General features: G+C 41.1%; 1 long non-coding RNA gene across 1 annotated transcript; it reads left to right on the top strand.

Annotated features, from left to right (window-relative positions):
* Positions 1–344: 344 nt before the first annotated feature.
* Positions 345–2,996, top strand: LOC122933196. The gene is made up of 4 exons (XR_006388391.1): positions 345–1,088; positions 1,186–1,324; positions 1,474–1,531; positions 2,269–2,996. It is a non-coding gene; the product is annotated as an uncharacterized LOC122933196 (long non-coding RNA).
* The last annotated feature ends 9,096 nt before the right edge of the window (positions 2,997–12,092 follow it).

The following is a 12,092-nucleotide window of genomic DNA, read 5'->3' as shown; positions in this document are numbered from 1 at the left end:
ATATCCGATAGGCCATCCCAACATCATTTATGACAATTTTGGTTACATAAAAAATTGCTTTGGCATTGCCAGGGTTACGGTTTATCCACTGAGAGACTTGTTTTTCCCACTCCTGCCGGTCAAAATGAACAATAAATTGATGTTCCCCCTTTGCAACACCTGCACCGCAAACTCCTTGACGGATGTCTGCACGCATAGCAATGAACAACGTTCTCTGACAGGTACATGGTGTACGATAGAGCTAGCGGTAGCTTTGGAAAAGGGATACAAGATCGTGGAGACCTATGAAGTGCACCTTTTACATTGAGCTTCATCTCAGGGACAAGCAGGAGGCATCGGGCTATCCGAGCTGGTGTACGGATCTGATAAGCAAAAAGAATACATCGACACATTTCTTGAAAAAGAAGGTGTACAATTAGACCCCGCAAATATCGCTGTGAACCCAGCGAAAAGACAGATCGCTAAACTATTCTTAAATTTGTTATGGGGAAAGTTTGCGCAGAGATCTAATTTACCCTGTACCAGCATCGTGAATAACCCCAATGAGCTCTTTTGCTATGTCTTTCTCCCATACTATGAGGTTTCTGAGCTAAATTTTATCAATGATGAAACCGCATTGATCATTTGGAAATGCGCAAAAGGACACCACACAATCAACAAAAACGCAAACATTTTTATTGCATGTTTTAAAACAACCTACTCCCTTCTGGACAGACTGCAGGATAGGTGTCTTTATCATGACACAGATTCTGTCATTTTTGTTCATCGTGAAGGTGACGGGCTCCCCCCTTTAGGCGATTATTTGGGCGAATTAACCAGCGAAATACCAGATAACACATACATCGCAGAATTTGTATCTACGGGTACAAACTGAATACCAGTAAGACGGTATTAAAGGTTAAGGGGATCACACTAAACGTTGCTAATGCTAGGGATATTCATTTTCACAGCCTAAAGGATTAAGTTCTGGATTACATCCTAAACCGTGATCTTGAATGTCAGAAATGTATATCTGTGGAGCAACCAGGTTTTGTTAGAAATAAGAAGTTGTGGCAGATTGAAACAAGACGATTGCGCAAAACGCAGAGGTGTGTATACACAAAGAGGTGTCTGCAAGACTATTTTACCACGCTACCTTTCGGGTTCTATAACCATTATGACACAGTTACACCATTCTTTTTTCAGGTGAATTAGTTGCTCTTTTAAAGAAGGTCCTGGATCCTGTTTTTGAAAGGCAGCCATCACGTGATTTTGCAACAAGGTCGTTCGGATTTTAATGCCATGGACACCCGCCTACAACACCCTTTTTCATGCATTTTTGCAGGTCCGTATAACTCTGGAAAGAGTTATTTTGTAATAAAACTGTTAGAAAATACTGACACACATTTATCACACAAACCCGATAATATTGTTTGGTTTTATGCTTGTTGGCAAAAACTTTGACAAACTTTCTCTATGCTTTCCACACATCAGGTTTATTGAAGGCCTTCCGCATAAATTTGTAGATGATGAGTTATTCCCACTCGACAAGGTAAATTTGACTATTGTTGATGATCTTATGGATTCCACTAGTGATAATGGCGAGCTTGAAAAGGCATTCACCAAGTACATGCATCATAGAAATCTAAGTATATTGTATCTGGCGCAGAACATATTTTGTCAGGGTAAAAAAAGTAGGACGATAAATTTAAGCACCAAGTACATGGTTCTATTTAGTAATCCGTGTGATAAATTGCAAATTCTAACATTAGCGAGACAAATGTATCCTGGGAAAATGCATTTCTTTATGACCACCTGCTAGTAGATTTAAGGGCTACTACACCAGAGCAACTTCGTTTAAGGTCGGGGTTCTTGCCACCAGCATTGCCAGCTGTGTATATCCAGAACAGGAATAGTTTTAAAAAGTGAGATTTAGAAGGTTACGCGCATTCTAGGTCATTTACACAGCAGCGACAAGATGTTGGAGAGATTACGCCGTAATTGGGCTCTCTTAAAAACGCTTGTAAAAGCGACACCCTCTGTCAGAAAATCTATTTTGCGCCATGCGAGTGATGATTTAATAGCAGCCATAAGGGAGATCGCCTTAAACATCCTAAAAGGATGAATTCCGCTAAAAGAACATCAGAAAAAGATATAAGGAGGCTGTGTGATAAAACAATACCCATAAAGAAAAAGAAGTGCTTAGTGAATCAGACGGGTGGTTTCATAGGACAGTTATTGGGGTTTGCAATTACGTTAATAACGAGTTTGCTTTTTAACAAATAATAGATCATGCGGAGAAAATGTACTTGGTTCCAAAACACAAGCTCAAGAGGATAAGTCAGGTCTTTACACCACCGGCCGCTGTAAGGCAGAGTGTGATACAACTCATGGATGATGAAATTAACGGTATTTTACAAAGCTCTGACTTGCTGGATAATGTAAAGATGAAAAGATACACCGATTTAATGCAAAGATACTTGGTTCTTGCCAAGCAGGAGACTAAAGAGCTAGCGACTTTAAACCTTGATAACCAATCTGATCCTGGTCATCAACAACTGCCAAATACAACCGCTGATAAATATAATTCCGTCCTTGAAATTGCAACACGTCAATCCCCGTTTTAAGAAAAATGCTGAACTTCTGTTGCAGGATGACTCAAAATGCCAGTGTTACAACGTGGAATGATAAAGGTGAATTTATTTATAAGGGTGATGTTATTCATGGTTCTAACATGATGGATCTTGTGCGCAATGCGACGCAAAGCCACAGACTGCCAAAAAACAAAAACCCACCAGGCTGGGCTGCATTTTTGCATAACATGGCAAACATAAATATGCCATCTACTAGAGAGGTTCTTGAATGAGTCATCTGTAAGTGTCGCACTTAATCGCACTCTCCTAACCAACTCCTCCACACCTATGGGTATAAAACATGGTAGTCTGTTACCTAAAAGAAGGACATCGCCAATGTTACAATCTGCTTGGTAAAGCTTGTGAATACTGATTATGTGTAGATAGTATTAATGTATTGTATATTGCAACCCAGCTAACCGTATTTATATATGTGTTGTAACATTGCCGCTTTTCTGCATGTTTTTTATCTGCTCAATAAAGTTTTTAAAACTCTGCGTTTTTTGTTTTACGCTCAATTTGTTTACTGTCAATTAGGGGCTCGCTGTGCAGGTCTCTAGACATGTCCAGGCACGCATCTACCATAATATGTGATCTTCAGACATGTCCAGACACGTATCTATCATACATTGTGATTTTTAGACTTGCCCAGACATGTTTTTATCCTATGTCGCTGTATGGGAGGCTGTACATAGTATGAGTGGAGTTTCATGAGGGGCTGTACATAGTATGAAAGGGGTGTCATATACACTCGTTCATATATGCATACAGCATGCGAGTCATTATTACTGAGAAAGTGACAGCAGCTATCGTTAAATTAATAAGAGATTCATATGATTTTAAGGAGACAAAATCATTATATTTTAATAAATTCATATGGCTACAACTGAGAAATTGAAAAATTCATAATATATTAATAAATTCATAAAAGATTGAGGTGGAGGTCGCTATCTACCATAATAATATAACGCTGTCTCTAGACATGTCCAGGCATGCATTATTCAGATTTCGGAGGGGGGCGAAGGGGGATGGGGGACCTGTCAAGAGGACGAGAGGGGTTTTGGTGACCCGGGGGCGGTGTCTAAAAGGGGCGTGGTACCTGTCATTTTTTGATGACTAATATGTATTCATCACTACTACCACCAACACCGCAAGGTGACTTTTTGTTTGATTATGACTGCTTGTTTTGTCACTTGCCTAAAGTGTGAATAAAACACTGAACTGTTTAATCCAAAGAACTTGTTGTTGCATCTATACTGCGTCCGCTAATCCTATCCACCAGAGTGAGTCCCACAATATAAATATATATATCCTCCTTATTGAAAATTACAATTCATAATTGAGAAATATAGTTCATAATTGAGAAAAATTGAATTTATAAGAAAATATAGAACATGATTCTCGAGATAAAAATTGGAATTAATAATGTTAGTTGATCTCCAATTCGTTTCACTTGGACTAGTGTGTAATCTCTGCTGTCCAATATTGTTATTGGCCAAAGAAAAGATGTATAAATATGTATGAAAATATAACTTTCATTTAGTATTGCCATCTGAACCCCTGATGAAGCAAGCTCCGACACACGTTTTGATATTTTATGCAATCCAAAAAGATATTTAGAAAGACCCTCTAAAGAGACCCCCGAGATATTAAAGCCGGGATCTGTATTTGGAGGCCGAATTGAAGGGAGCGCTCAACAAGCAGCGTACCTGACCGATGAGGGAGAGAGCCTGATCAACACGTGGGACGCCAAGTGAGAAGCGTCTGCATTGTTCAGCGCTTTATTGTGGGACACCAGACTAATACGGCAATACTAAATGAAAGTTATATTTTCATACATATTTATACTTTTTTTTTTTTTTTTTTCCTTTGGCCAATAACAATATTTTAATCTATATTTTTAAACTTTTTTTTTTTTTTATAAGGGATTATCTACTATTGTCATAGTTTCTTTATTGGTTTTAACATTGTATGCATATATTGATATGTTGGGTATGATGCAGTCCCAGATGGTAGAGTGCCCGTTAACATACTTCTTAAGCCTGAGTCCGTATATTACGACGGGAGAGCCGGTATAACCTTTTCTATATATTATAGACATAGATTTTTCTCCCTTGTGACATCTGCTGTACATTCATAGTGAATGTTGGGAATTTAAATAAGGTGCTGGCTCAGGAGCTGAGTCGGTGCCATAGCCAGTGGTTGTCAACTTTGTTACAAAGCTGGTACCTGTAGGCACTGTCTCTGATCAGAGGTAACTCCCATCACAGACACATAATTCCTCAGATGTCAGTCAATACCAACCATGGTATCTGAGTGGATATTTAGGGGGAAGGGGCCTCCCTCTATTCCTAGATCACCCCCTTCAAAGGTGAAATCGCAGTTTTAGATTTTAGAAAAACTGACTTTTCTAAAATTTTATTAGTAGTATACAAGTCCCTATCAGACAGGAACAGTTTCATTGGAGTCCAGGAGAAATGGGATTACTTAAAAGTGGCACTATTGAAGGCAACAGAGAATTGCATTAGGCTTGTCAGTAAAAGCAAAAAAAGGAAGAGACCACTGTGGTACTCGCCAGAAGTGGCCAAAATCATTAAAAACAAAAAGGTAGTATTTAGTAATTATATAAAAAATAAAAAAAAGAGGATGACAGGGAAATTTAGAAGATTAGGCAAAAAGAGGCCAAGCAAGTTATAAGAGCTTCTAAAGCACAGGCAAAAGAGAAATTAGCTCAGTCCGTGAAAAAAGGTGATAAAACATTCTTCAGATACATAAATGAAAAAAGGAAATTTAAAACAAGGAATTACCAAATGGAAAAACAAAAGGAAGGTATATGGAACAAGAAAAAGAACTAGCTGACTGCCTCAATGAATACTTTTTACAAAGGAAAAGGACCTCAGTTAGGGAGGAAGACTAATGAATCTTTTGATGCATGTGTCTTTACAGAGGAAGAGGTTCTGAGTCAGCTGTCTAATGGATTGAAAGATGAAAAACAGCACGGGTTTACTTCAGGGAGATCATATCAAACTAATCTTTATTTTTTTTAATTTTATTTATTAGGTGACTAAAATAATAGATGGCAGCGGTGCTGTAGACATCGCTTATCTAGACTTTTGATACTGTCCCACATAGGCTTATCAATAAATTGCAGTCTTTGTGCTTGGACTCCCATATTGTTGAATGGATTAGGCAGTGGCTGAGGGACAGACAACAGAGGGTCGTAGTCAATGGAGTATATTCAGACCATGGTCTTGTTACCAGTGGGGTACCTCAGGGATCTGTTCTGGGACCCATATTGTTTAATATCTTTATCAGCGAAATTGCAGAAGGCCTCGATGGTAAGGTGTGTCTTTTTGCTGATGACACAAAGATTTGTAACAGGGTAGATGTTCCTGGAGGGATACACCAAATGGAAAAGGATTTAGGAAAACTAGAGGAATGGTCAAAAATCTGGCAACAAAATTTTATGTTGAAAAGCGCAAGATAATGCTCCTGGGGCGTAAAAACCCAAGAGCAGAATATAAAATCAGTGCTACAGTCCTAACCTCAGTATCTGAGAAAAGGGATTTAGGGGTCATTATTTCAGAAGACTTATAGGTAGGCAGACAATGTTATAGAGCAGCAGGAAATGCTAGCAGAATGCTTGGGTGTATAGGGAGAGGCATTACCAGTAGAAAGAGGGAGGTGCTCATGCCGCTTTACAGAGCACTAGTGAAAACTAATATCGGGAAGTATTACTTTACTGAGAGAGAAGTGGATGCATGGAATAGCCTTCCTGCAGAAGTGGTAGCTGCAAATACAGTGAAGGCATTTAAGCATGCATGGGATAGGCGTAAGGCCATCCTTCATATAATATAGGGCCAGGGGCTATTCATAGTATTCAGTATATTGGGCAGACTAGATGGGCCAAATGGTTCTTATCTAACATTCTATGTTTCTATGTTTCTCTTGGCAGCCTGGGCTTTGTGAAGGTGAAGGACTGCCATTGTAACCTTCCTGTGGCTGGTCTTAATAGGATGATGTCGCGATCAAGCAACTGCATGTAGGGGAAAAATGCCCCTGCGTCTTATGGGGAGAATACTAATGAGCACTTGCATTATGGAAGCGCTCATTAGTACCGGAGGACCAGGAAGCGGTGAAGGCTCTGTGCTCGCCTCTTCCTGGTCCTCGGCTGTCGGCTATGCAGTGGCTGTGCACAGCGTGAGGGCACTCTGTGACCTCACGCTGTGCGCGCCAGTTCACAGCACAGCCGACTGAGGAGGAAAAAGATTGCGCTGGAGGAGAGGAGTGGCAGCGTCCAGGAGCAGGAGAGGTAAGTGGTTTATTTATTTTGTGATCTATGGCTGGGGGCTGCTGATTACATATATGGCTGGGGGCTGATTAGAGGCATGGGGGTCTGATCTGAGGTCTTATTGGGGTCTTATTAACATTGGGTGTCTGGTGGTCTGACCTGAGGTATAATGAAATTTTTTTTTTTCTTATTGCCCCCCTCTAAAACCTACGTGCATCTTATAGGGTGTCTTATACGGTGTCCATCCAGTTCGGCCTGTTATCCTGCAAGCTGACCCACAGGATGGAAAAAAAAAAAAGTGAGGTAGAAGACAATTTTCCCCACTTAAGGGGAAAAGAATTCCTTCCCGACTCCAATCAGGCAATCGGAATAACTCCCTGGATCAACGAGCCATCTCTAGTAGCTATAGCCTGTAATATTATTACACTCCAGAAATACATCCAGGCCCCTCTTGAATCCCTTTATTGTACTCACCATCACCACCTCCTCAGGCAGAGAGTTCCATAGTCTCACTGCTCTTACCGTAAAGAATCCTCTTCTATGTTTGTATTCAAACCTTCTTAACTCCAGAAGCAGAGGATATCCCCTTGTCACAGTCACAGTACTGCATGAGTGGTCTGACTAGTGATTTTGTAAAGTGGCAGGCATGTTCTCATCAAGGACATCTATGCCCCTTTTGATGCAACCCATTATCTTATTGGCCTTGGCAGCAGGAGCTGCCTGACATTGGTTTGTACAGCTTAGTTTGCTCTGTAGCAGTATACTGTCCTCTTCCGTGTTAATTACTTTACACAGTTTAGTGTAATCTGCAAAAATTTTTCTTACTGTGCAAGCCTTCTACACGATCATTAATAAATACATTGCCTGGGGGGGTGTGGCCAACTGCCGGCATGAGCGCACGCACTTGAATGCTGCTCCGTTCTCCGTACAGTATCCTGCAATATTCTGGCATACTGACCACCTCTAGCATCGAGTGGCAAGTCCACAGAGAGAGCAAGAGACCTGGGAAGTTGGCATTGGGCCCCAGCAAGGCACAGTCAGCGGCTGAAAAGCTAAAATAATATATGAGGCAAGAGGCTCAAAATGGCGCCACTGCTCCTGTCCCAGCGCGGGCGGCAGTCACGCGAGGTCAAGCAGCGCAGCAGTCAAAGGCGGAAGGTACAGGGGAGCCTGAGATAACTTTAAAAACCTGTCTCTGACCAGCTTCTGAAAGCAATTTCCACTTGTCAGACATCTTTCACCTGCAAAATCGAGGAAGTGAAGGTGGACCTGGGCCTGCTGAGGCAAGATGTGCAGCAGCTCAGGGAGTGTGTGTGTCACACAGAAGACAGGGTCTCGGCTTTAGAAGACCTCACTAGACCACTTGTTGGGAAAGTGCATGATGTGGAAAGGTCTGTGACAAAAGAGTGAGGATCTTGAGAACAGGGCCAGACGCAACAATGTCAGGATCCTGGGATTACCAGAGAGAGCGGAAGGTTCGGATCCAGCTACATTCCTGAAGCGCCATTTTCTGTCGTCTACGCTGTTGAAAGAGTGCATCGGGTCCCTGAAAGGGATTTTCATAATCTTACTTTTGATACATTACAGATTAGACACATATATTATACAAGCCTCCTCTCTTGTGAAATGCAGCACATCGAATTAGCACATATCACACCCTGCCAGTGCTGGACACAATAGAAGCCTTCCTGACCAAAAGGCTATTTAACATCTCACCTCTATACATTGACAGGAACCTGTGATTTCCTATTTAACTTGTTAGCATGGAGAGAAAAACCTGTTCAATGTAAAATAACCCTTTCATGTATTGTATATAGCAGATGTCAGCATTGTTTAGCAAAGTTTCAACTGTATATTGACAAACACATATTTCCCAATGCCTGCTGAGTTCTAGGAGGATTGGTCCAATTGAATCTGGAAGGACACTATGTTCCCACCCCCAACAAGCCCTATAAACTATGTGCTGGGAAAATAAAGATTTCAGATATTGACAACCTATGTTGAGTCTGGGCTGTCTTATCTCTCTGATCAGAAGCAAAGGGGATATTCGTTGCACAGGGAAATATTCACGGGTTGGAGGTCTGAAGCCTCATAATATAACCATCATAAACCTGCCGAGAAAAACCGCTAACAGTTTGGTGTCAGAAGGTGGGATCCGCCAAAGCAGTATCGGGTAAGTGATTCTATATTTAAGATATATATTATTACTGCCCTATACTGTAAGAGTGGATTATTTGAACCCGGTAAGCGCTTCTGATAAGCGTCTCCCAGGAATCTGATATTCCTAAAGTAATAGAGGGATCTGAAATCCCAGAGGAATCTGATATTCCTAAAGTAATAGAGGGATCTGAAATCCCGCAGGAATCTGATATTCCTGGAAAAAATGGGGTCTGTATTCCCCTAGTTTGAAAAACAGTATTGTGTGCAACGAATATCCTTTGCTAAACCTGTATATAGCTGTATAGTTGCTTAAGCATTTTTAGTCGTTATATATATGTATAAGGTTGAATTTTACTGTATAGACTGTGTATAGATTATGTATAGATTGTATGCGAGTTCATGCTGAAATTGAAGGTATAAAATTGGCCATCAATAGTTTAAAATCTGCCATAGATTCAGGAGTAATATGAGCCTGAATTAGAATACCATCCAGAATAGTTTAAAATCTGCCATAGATTCAGGAGTAATATGAGCCTGAATTAGAAGTAATACCATCCAGAATAGTTTAAAATCTGCCATAGATTCAGGAGTAGTTATGAACCTGAATTAGAAGAAATAGGATAAAAAAAAAAAACACATAAACTGATAAGCATAAGGTTTATCAGTAAGTATTTTCGCACTGAACACAAACATAATTATCCTTAGATAAACCTTCAAATTCAGCTGATCTCACTGTATATTTTAGCTAAGTAAAAATGGGCAATTCTTATGGTAAGAAGGATCCCATAAAGAAACAATTTTAAAATTTGGAACTGAAAATCATGTACCCTGAGTCTGCTGCAAATCTCTATGGCGAAACTGTCTCCTAAAAATGAATTGGGGGAAAGTCTAAAAAAAAAAAAAAAAATGTGTTTGACCAGAGGTGTTTAGGTCCATTTTATACTGATCCTTGGGTTGATAATATGTGTAAATGGACAGAAGGAATGAAATGTACTGACCCGTTCCCAAAAGAAGGGTCTTTTTCAGACTTTCATATGGCCATGATCAAGGGCCTATGTCTGAATGACATAGACACTTTTCCATGGTACAAAGGAGACCCTCATTGGAATAAAATGTATATGAATACTTGTGGCCAAGCATGGCTATGTGCAGAAGTTTTGGACTGACTTGTGCAGTTCAAATACAAAACAACAAAGTAGAATCAAAGTAGAATCCCCAACTCCTGCCCCACCCCCATACGTGCTATTGTATCCCGTAGCAACAATATTAACAACAGAATCAGATGATGAGATGTGCGCACACTTGACTCTACCACAGGTTCCTGACTTTACAGAACCTGAGGAACAAGTTTTGTCTGAGCATGCTAAACAGCCCAGTAGAACAATATATGCAAGGGCATCAAAGATTCAAGGGATGAGCAAAGACACTAAATGGTCTATGCTCAAAGGGAGGAGTAGTATGGGCAGACCTTTCCCAGCCCCATGGACAATGAGTCCATTAATTCTGATGCCTAGATACTTGCAGCAGATACAAGAGGAATATATGACCAAACTGATTGAAAAAATAAAAACATTGATTATGATGATATTTCGCTTTTGTTTCCCTTGCCAACAGGTGCACCAACCCAACCCTCGTCTTAGAGGAAAAGATGGCACTGGATTATCTTTTAGCTTCTAAGGGGGGGTTTCTGTGAGTTTATAGGAGAGGACTGCAGATACCAGGGATAAAGTCCAGGCCCATATAGATCAGGTCACTGTAATTCAGGGCATAGATAGTGCTATTATTAATGAGAGATAGAATCCTTTCACAGCTTTGGGTGGTTTTAGAGATTTCCTGTTTTCCATAGGTAACTGGTTGAAGGAAATAGGAGTATATATCCTCATGTTGTTGTTTTTCTCTTTATCATATATATCCTGGTGAGATGCTCCTGCTGTTTGATCGATCGGATCGCCCAGTCACGTGCAGATAATCACATCCTCATCGCAGCTCCCAGATACACCACGGATCAACCTATGTGTTTGATGGATAGGATGTCCAACTAAACGTTCATCTCCACGTCACACCTTACCACATCAGGGCTCAGAGTCTACTCCCCGAAGAATCGAACCGAAGGAGGGATCATCATCATGGAGGCAATAACACCCAAGGAGCACCACAATCGACGAGGGCAAGCTGACGAAAACGAAGATTCAGCAAGAGACTCAAAGAACACAGGGGACATATTGCAGAGAGGAGGGAACTGTCGTGGAAAGTTTTATTAAGCATAGGATGACTATGGTAGACTTTCTGTTTGGCTTAGGAATGGTATGTAGGTCTATCGATCAGCACTCTGGTTCCTGCTACCCATGTGAAAGCCGCCACCGTTGGTTTGAGAGGGATCTAATGGCTGCTGGCTCTGAGAGCAATGTTCTTAGTGAAAGCTACCAGCGGGTCCTCATCAGCAACGGTGGGGTATGGCACGCTGATGCCAGTCGCACTGAACCATGGGCGCCCCAACATGAAACATTGGTTGGTGAGACTGGTGTCCATGTGAATGCTATATCACCTTTCTTGGTCGACCCTGTTTTAAAAGACCTTCCTCAAGGGACTGATCCCCCCTTTTGGAACCATGTCTAACAGAGATTCACTGTGGGTTAGTAGCATCTTTGTGCCAGATTAAATAGATGCTGTCCGATTAGGGCCACATTTGTTTAAAAAAAAGGGCTGATTCATTTGCGCGTGTTCTGGGTGTGGTGGTGGATGGTGAGTGTTTGAGCGCCACCCACCGGCACTCTCAGGAAATGTGCGAATGTGTACCTTCCAGGTCTAAAGGGAATTTCTATTGGTCAAGGCATGAGGTGTAATGTACCTGCCTATCTGTAACATTACTGGGCAGCCATGTGCCATGGAGGGCGGGGTTAGCCCAGTAAAAGTCTATGTGCAGAGCTTGCATGCCTTATGTTTTTTCTTACTTTTCTTTCTTCTCTCTTTTCACTATGCAGGAGATTTTTTCCTACTGTGCGCCAAATTACACAGAAGGTTTTTTTCAT

This window comes from Bufo gargarizans, chromosome 1 (genome assembly GCF_014858855.1).
Source record: "Bufo gargarizans isolate SCDJY-AF-19 chromosome 1, ASM1485885v1, whole genome shotgun sequence".
In the NCBI taxonomy this organism is placed as follows: Eukaryota; Metazoa; Chordata; class Amphibia; order Anura; family Bufonidae; genus Bufo; species Bufo gargarizans.
The sequence above is the reverse complement of the archived record's forward strand: the minus strand, read 5'-3'. Positions and strand labels throughout refer to the sequence as shown.